Source organism: Gekko japonicus, unplaced genomic scaffold (genome assembly GCF_001447785.1).
Source record: "Gekko japonicus isolate JY-2015 unplaced genomic scaffold, Gekko_japonicus_V1.1 scaffold298, whole genome shotgun sequence".
Taxonomy (NCBI): domain Eukaryota; kingdom Metazoa; phylum Chordata; class Lepidosauria; order Squamata; family Gekkonidae; genus Gekko; species Gekko japonicus.
This window is the reverse complement of record NW_015163615.1, coordinates 48,028-56,967: the sequence shown is the minus strand read 5'-3', so window position 1 is coordinate 56,967 and position 8,940 is coordinate 48,028.

Here is an 8,940-nt window from a genome sequence, read left to right as displayed (position 1 = left end):
GAGGACAGTTGCCTTCAACATGGTAACGCGCTGGAAGCACCTGACCAGGGGTCAATTTGGGCCTCAGAAAAATCAGACTCCTTCATTCCCGACTGCTGAACAAGAGTGACAGTGTTTAAAGTTCTCCACTAGAGATGGGAAGACCCGGAAAAATTCGGAAAAAAACTGACCAGGTGTTCAAGTATTTTCCAAATCATTTCTAAAATATATATATATGGTATCAGATTGATGTAATTTCTGTGCACTGAGGACAAGCAAGTCCTAGGTTACAAACTGAACTCTCCAATGCAAGTTAGCATGATAAATAAAATATTTTAAGGCCAGGTGTTCAAATATTTTCCAAATCATTTCTAATATACCATATATATATGGTATCAGATTGATGTAATTTCTGTGCACTGAGGACAAGCAAGTCCTAGGTTACAAACTGAACTCTCCAATGCAAGAACAAGATGCATTTCTTCCTTTAGGAGGTGCTACTGTCAGAAGAAACTAAAAAAGTTTCAGTTTTGTTTTTGCATGTGGGTGGGTATTCTGTAATAATTGTTTGGATACACTATATTTTTAATATGCTAGTTGTGATAATTTCATGCCAAGTAAAAATGTCGATAGTCATATTTTATGTTCCTAAAGTAACAGAATGACTTTCAGTCTGGAAAAGACAAAAGAAATGCTAATGTAGCATTTTTTTCAATTTTTCCAAAAATTTCCATTTCCCCCCGAAAAAAACGGGAAAAACCCGGGGGGTTTTCCGAGCTTCAAAATTTCCGGAAATTTTACATCTCTAATCAGGGGCTGAGGCCATGAAAGGCTTTGTATAGCACCTTGGCTGGCACCTTGGATTCAGCCCGGTAACTGATGGGCAGTCGATGGAGAAAGGCTGCAATACCCATGCTCTACCTCGCCCCTGATAAGAATCGAGGTGTGACATTCTGCATCAGCTGGAGTCTCCTGATTTGATTCTGAGGGGAGACCTGTTTTTTTGGAACCTCTTGCAATGTAACTCCATGGTACTTCCCCCTTCCCGTCATATAACGCAGGAGCCTTGCATCCGTTAACACGGAACAAATTTGTTTCATTTTTTGTGTTTAACTTTTGCAAACTTTTGCTGAGCAACAGATTGTGTTCCAAGTCCGTTCACACAGGGTGCAGAGGCCTGGATTTACGACTGAGCCCCCCCCCCCTTCACCTTCTCCCACCCATCTAGGCTAGATGGCCACCTGACAGCAATGCGGATTCTGTGAACTTGGGCAGATCATGAGAGGGAGGGCAGGAAGGGCTGCCTCAGTGCTTAGTTCTCGTGGCCCTTTCTTTTTTTCTTCCAACGCTTTATTGAGATATATAGTCAATTACATACACAAAGAGCCAGTTACAGTAGATTAATACATAAGAGAACCATTAAAAGTAGAAAATTACAACCAAGCGTAAGCAACACGAATGGTTAAAAGGAGAAATATATAGCTTCACAAATTAGACAACTTAATATACAGCATTAATAGCTTCTAAAACCGATTCAAATTCCTTTCGTGATGCTAAATAATCTAAAACTGGGAACCATATTTTAACAAACCTTGAAGAGTAAACTTCTGTTTCGCCTTGTATTAGAGAGTCTGATAATGTATCCATTATACAGTATTCTTGAATTTTTAAGAGCCAGTCAGAGATATCAGGACGTTTGTCATTTTCCCAAAATTTGCCAATGACCACCCTTGCAGCTGCACAAAGTATCTCTACTTGTGGCCCTTTCTTACATGCCCAGACAAATCCTGATTGCCACTTTGGGATCAGGAAGAAATTTTTCTACAGGCCAGTTTGGCCGAGGATCCTGGAGGTTCTTTTCATCTTCTGAACGTCGAACAGCAGTCGCTGCAGGTGTGGAGGGGGAGGTATTTGTGTATTTCTTGCTGTGCAGGGGGTTGGACTAGATGACCCTGGAGGTCCCTTCCATGATTCTATCTCACTCGGTTCCTCTGGCTCCTCCCCATTCCTGGCCTTGCAAGCCACCCACGGAAAATTCACAGCCCACTTTTAGGTCCTGAAAAGTATACTTTCTTGTGTTGTGCTTTGGTAGACTAGGTATATATTTAGCACCTTTCTGTCGTGATGCTCCAAAGCACTAATCACAATAGGCCTGTGACGTCCTCCTTATTGGGGAGGACTATTTTCACTTTAAAAGTTCTCTTTATTATGTTTAACTGGGTAGATTCTGCTGCCACCAGGAAATTTTAAGGATTTCCAAACCTTTATGCTTCTACTGTTGCTCTTTTTAGTTTGGTAGACCGAGTTCAAGGCTTACGAGGAACTATGTGGTCCTGAGAAGTATTTCATTCAGAGCTGGTATAAACTTAAATAAAAGAGGATCTATTTAGGGTGATACAATGTAACTAGTAATGTGTAAATGATGTACAATTTCTTTGGTATCACACTCAATCTTTTCCCTCACTGACAGGGATCTTTTCATGTAACATTGTAACACTTGTTTATCTCAATGCCATATATGTTCACTGTTTCACTCCAGTCTGTTATGACACTCAGACTTTCCTTAAACTTTACTTTACTTTTCCTATACATTCAGCTTTCTCACTGAACAACCGCAGCTGTCCACTTCTAACTGCTTCAACACAGAACTGTCTACCTGAACATCAACTGTCAACATCTAACTGAAACTCCTGACTGACTCACATACTCATCCAATCAGATTCACTTCCAAAAACCCCTCCCCCTCTCTGTCAACCACCAATCATACCACACTTGCTTCTCCCAACCACTCTAGTCTATCTATCACAGCCATGCAACCAAACTTTTAAAGAGACACACACACAGAAACAAGGAATCGTTACAAGGCCTTACTCCTAGTGTTAACAGAATAACATCCCAAATGCTTACACTGTCTATTACCAGCATTGTGCTGAAAACCAACAAAAATTCGACAGAACAGATAGGGAAAATGCTGGCTAATACCATTTTAAAGTTGTCCGTATCACAATACCTGACTAATGCAGAAAAGCAACAGATCATCCCTCTTCATTAAGAATGTCTTATTTGGGTCTTGCTTCCAGGCAGACCTCTTGAGCATGGTCGGCTTTCCAGAAAGATAGCCCCAAGCAAAGTCCACGTTTTAGCCGGGTACCATGTCAGATGGGGGAGGAGTGATGAGGGCCACTTTCAAATGGACATTCTTGGATACAGAGAAGGTTAATTAGAAATTGGTTAAAATATATTTTAGGAACATATATTGTGGTTTACTTTATTTTCTGAATCTTCCTTGATAACAATTCCAGAGAGTCAGCCAAGTTTGTCTGTTGCAGAAAAACAGGAGCCTCTGAAGATTAACAATTTTATTCCATTATAGCTGTTCATGCACTTCTTCCAATGAAATGCGGTAACTCCTCACTAGGCAGACCTTTTATATAGAAGATATGAAAAAATAAACAGCAGGGTCAAGGAGCCATGAAAGGCATTATGTGTGAGGTGTCATTCCATTGCACCTGATGAAGTGGGCTTAGGGTTGCCAGCTCTGAGTGGGGAAATACCTGGAGATCTGGGAGGTGGAGCCTGGTGAGGATGGGGTTTGGGGAAGGGAGGAACTTCAGCCGGGTACAGTGCCATAGAGTCCACCCTCCAAAGTAGCCATTTTCTCTAGAACTGATCTCTGTTGCCTGGAAATCAACTGTAATGGCAAGAGCTCTTCAGGCCCCACCTGGAGGCTGGCAACCCTAAGTGGGCTCTAGCCAATGAATGCTTATGCCTGAATAACTTTCTGACCATATTTCTGCGGTCCTTATAATAACTCTTATGATGTTGTCTCTTCCCCACATTTCTTTTTCTTTACAGAAATGCATCCCTTTGAAGAGAAGAGATTGGATTTATACCCCGCTCTTCACTACCCAAGGGAGTCTCAGAGCGGCTTACAAACTCCTTTTTCTTCCCCTTCCCACAACAGACACCCTGTGAGGTGGGTGGGGCTGAGAGAGCTCTTGACAGAAACTGCTCTTTTTCAAGAACAGCTCTTATCAGAACTACAGCTTGCCCAAGGTCATCCAGCCAGGTGCAAGTGGAGGAGTGGGGAATCAAACCTGGTTCTCCCAGATTAGACTCCGCGCACTTAACCACTACACCAGAATGTCATTTGATTGCATCATTACAATATCTGCTCTGGGCATAGGATTGGCCAGGCAACTATAAATATTCCACAGAAATAATCACATGTTGTCATCTGTGTATCTCTGATTTTTAGCTTGAGGTTATTTAATTTGCCATTTTATTTTATTAGTGATTTCATGCAAGAAATGGCTATAGCAGGGAAGGGGTAAATCTCTCTAGCCCCATGTGTGTGACAACTCTTTTAACTGTGTCTTAGTCTTATTCTGACAATTTTTAAAAAAATGTTCTGGTTTTCAGTACATTTCTTGGGATGGTATGAGAATGGCATCATGGAATTCAAGGTTTATTTGCTATCTTTCAAGTACAGATTGCTAATCCTGCTTGTTTGTAGGACCTGTCTCCTAAATAGTCAGGAGGTAATTGCTGGTATCTCTTGTCCTTTGCTGCTTAGTGCGGAGAAATACAAATTATTATTTTCCCAAGCAAATAGTTAATTCAAGAAGGGATAGTTCTGTCTCCTGTTGGCAATCCTAGACAAGGAGTTGACAAGGACTGCACTGAGAAGTCACTATATTAGAAGACACCCATTATTTCTCTGGATCCTGTATGCCAGATGAACGTAAGGGAGTCATGGGGGTTCTTACCATCTTCCTTGATCTCTCTGAAGATGAAATTATAACTTTTCTTTCTGCTCGTATCTCTTAAACTTTGAAGTATTAGGCTCTAGTCCATAAAAGTTTATGTTGGAATAATTTTTTTGTTAGTTTTTATGTTTCCAGAAAGCTCCTGTTTACTTTTAAACTCTGTAAATCAAAGTACTTATGCCCAAACCAATGACATTACCATCTGGTCTGGCTACACAACTACTGGCACTTTTTTAAAAAACAAAACACTCTGTACATGTTTGTATGAATAAATGTATTTTACCCTTGGATTGTAAGAGATTGTAGCCACCTTCTCAAAAGGCAGTCTCATTACTGTATTCATGTTTTCACCAGAGTTTCTTTCATTAGCATGAAGCCATATATCCCCAGTTCTCTGCCTGAAGACAAAAGGCAAGTGCTTCACATAGAATATGCAGACACTCTTGCATAAAATGCAGTACTGTGCTTTACAGGGAACATATGGACCAGGTGTTAGGAAACTACCCTTGTGTCTGTGTCCTTTTGAAAGTTGACATTTGCTTTTGCTTGGCAGTTTGCTGGAGGTTAATTATTGTAAATGGCACAGGTGCTAACACATGCTGTGGCTGCTGTTGTAGTGGTCATTGTCTCTGTAATGACAACCACATTCTAAATATTAACCCAAGCAGAGACATGTTTACAGAGTTTCATATAGCCAGAACTCTATTGCCATTCGTGCTTCCAAGAGGTGTGGTGCCCCTCTCTCGGAGTGTGGGATACCTGTCCTGATGACCAGCCAGGCCTTACAGTTAGAGCCTGGCTTTTCATCCTTCTCACTGGGAAGCTGTGATACTTCTTCACTATTTAGCATCTAAGTACCAGTTTCTCACTCAAGATGCAGGAGAGCTTCTACAGAGCAGCACACTTAATAAAAACAGGTGCAGCTAGGTATAAGGATCAGGTTGTGACATGATGTTAGAGTCTAACTTTAACCTCAGGATCACCAGGCTTCATCTCACAAAGTTCTGTATATTTAAGTAAATAAACCGTGGAAGGCAAAGTCAGTGGAATTACAGAAAACTAACAGATTATAGTGGCAGTAAAGTTTCAGTGGGTGGTTTAGTGGAAGCAAATCTCAATCAGTGGTACAGAGACTGGTGAACTTGCTTTTTAATTTAAAGCATTCTGCCTATGTTTATTATTTATCCCCACTTCCACTTGTATTATTAAGGATGGCCTTTCTGTCTAACAATTTGGTAAACTGAAACTTATTTTGAACTTCCCATGATATCTTCAAGTATGCAGTTACCTTAGAGCTTTAATAATATTCAAGTTTATTTACACTGATGATGAGTCATCTGCCTTTCAATCAACCAACTAAAAGCATCTTTAATTGTGGACAGCCCTACACAAAATAGCTTGCTTGGGATAAAAATCTCATACATGTTAGCTTCTCCCTGGAATCCCCTATATCACTTGTGGAACAGAAGTTGCATTTACTAGCACAAGGTTCCTAGGGAATGCCTTTCCTGCAGTTGGACAATTCTGCTCTGAACTGCAGGCAGATCTCTTACTGTATCTACAGTGCAGTTGATTAAGTTGTCTATAAAAGGAAAAACCAAATTGCCATACAGTGGTAGGCAGTGCTTATGCTACCCTGCAGGAATAGGCAATAGGTTCTAGAAGTATGCCCTTACAAACCTTAAGAAGGTAATTGGGTAAACTCTAGGCAAGACTGTTTGTTTCTTCCTTGCTGTTACAGGTCATGTACAGCATGGGAAGAGTTTAAGTTCTTCAGATGTCTTCAACATTGCTGGGAGCTGATCCAAGAAAAGAACAAGACCAATGCCAATGGGTGGGTCAAGTTTTCCACAAGCTGCTGGCTGCATGCCTGACGGAAAGGATGGGAATAGTATGTTCTTTAGAGTCCCTGTGAACACTGAGGCATGGAAAGAGCACCAGGAAGTTGCACAAACCCTGGCTTTCTTATTATTTCTCAATCTTTTCCAGAACTACAAATACTGAACAAAGTATGAATCCAGTGGCACCTTTAAGACCAGCAAAGTTTTATTCACTGTATGAGCTTTACTTTGTTGGTCTTAAAGGTGCCACTGGACTCATATTTTGTTCTACTTCTTCAGACCAACACAGCTACCCACCTGAAGCTACAAATACTGAATTATTTAACAGGTGGGAACAGGAGAAGGAGTAGCAAAACAATTCTCCACGTTTCCTCCACTAGCTGTTAATGTCACCTTACACAACCAGTATCTAAACTCAAATTGTCTTGTCATTCAACAACACTTATCTGTATTTGGCAACAAAAGCAGCTAGGCTCTCACATGTTCCTAGGGTGTAATGTGTACCAGGACCCAACCCCAGAATTGGTTTTTAATCATAGAGCGACGTCCTGGAGCAGTGGAAGAAAAACAAAAGGAGCTGCCTGTTAGCATATGTGAATGGCTTTCCCTCACCATCAAGTAATAACCATGATCTTCAAAGACTTGTGCATTCAAAGGCAAGAGGACAGTGACATCATACCATCTTGGAGGCTCCACACACCCCCATCCCCAGAATAATCAAGTATAATCTGATGCAAGTAAAAATTTGGGGACTAAAATGCAGCCCAGATGCGTGTTGTATGAAAGATGTCAATGCATAAAAGCCATAATTTCAAGGCCCCAAACTGAAAGCACACTGTTGATGTGAAGTTAAAATAGCAACAAAGCCCAGAGAGCAGGCAAATAGTTGCTCCTTCCAGAAGTCATGGATTAGATTAAAATCACTTCCACTGATCTGAGAAGAGTTCTGGTTACAGCTGATGCCAGTTCAAGCAGTGTTGAAAGGACTTTCAACTTAAGTCACTGAGATCTGTGCCAACACATCTAAAACTTTGATGTCAGCATGCAAAACACAATTAAATACTGGAACCACCAGAATCTTGTGGTCCAGAAGGAGCAAAGAGCTGGAAAACCAGTCCCAGTGATGAAACCTGAATGTAAAGGCTTTTTGAATGAATTATAAATGCAAAAGTGGGTGGGTCTTTATTGATTGGCTAAGGCAGACAGGACCTGAACTAGACATATATGAGTGGGCTGGAGAGATCACATAGAGCACTGGACAAATCTCCAGGCCCAGGACAAAACCCAAGAGAGTTGGCTGCTAAACTCAGGTTAAAGGAAAAGATCCATTCACTGGCAAGACCAGACAACTCAATGAAATCTCAGGGCAATAAAATCCACATGTATCCAGATCTAGTAGTGGAAATGCTCAGGAAGCACAGCATATTGAAGAATGTAGGAGTTCTCTGTGCTTCAAATATAACACTCAGCTGAGGTTCCCCATTCAAAATTAATGACAATTGTCTTGTTTGCTACAGCCATGGAAGAAGCTATTCTTCAACCTGCGAGTGAAAGTAAGTGATAGCTTATTGTCCAAGATAGAAAATGGAGCTCTCTGGTTGGATCCCTTGCAGGTGCGGGAAGGAGGTGATTTTCACCAAGTACCTCTGGCAGGAAGACCACAGGAACAGATTGGGAGGAATCAAAGAACTCCCATGAGGCAGCAGGAGAATCAGCAAAACCTGCTTCCCCTTCTTGCACCCAAGGAAATCTAGGTGGGACCCAAACTGTCATCAGTCCATGGGAAATTAAAACCAACAAGAGAAGGACCTGGGACTAAGAAAACAATGGAATGGAAACAGAAGTCTGAAAACTCTGAAGTTATTATATCATTCTCAATCATTGAACAAGATGGTGAACTAGATTAGCTGTTAGTCATTATCGCTTGCTTGGATTACATTTTTCTTTACATTTTCATTCAAAGGCTATATTCTGACATGGAAAGTGAACCCTTCTTTGTTCAAGAAGAACATGAACTTGGTTTATTGCTATCTTTATGCATTCCCTTCCTCTTTCCTTCACACTCAGTTAAAAGCTTCAAGCATTGGCTCAAGATCTAATTTGTCACAATATACAAATGTAAGCCCTCAGTCAAACTGGAGTTTGTTTCTTCCCTACAAACTGGTATTACAGACCATGGCTTAACTGAAGTTCAGAATCCTGGTTTCTGGAGAGGAAGCAATTTCTAATTTGACTGGGTACCCTCACTGAGACATCATGGCAGACTGGAGCTTGGGGCCAAGAATGTCAAAACCCAGAAGCTTTCATTTGCACTCCACATGTGAGGAACAGAGGGAGGAAGTACACCATCT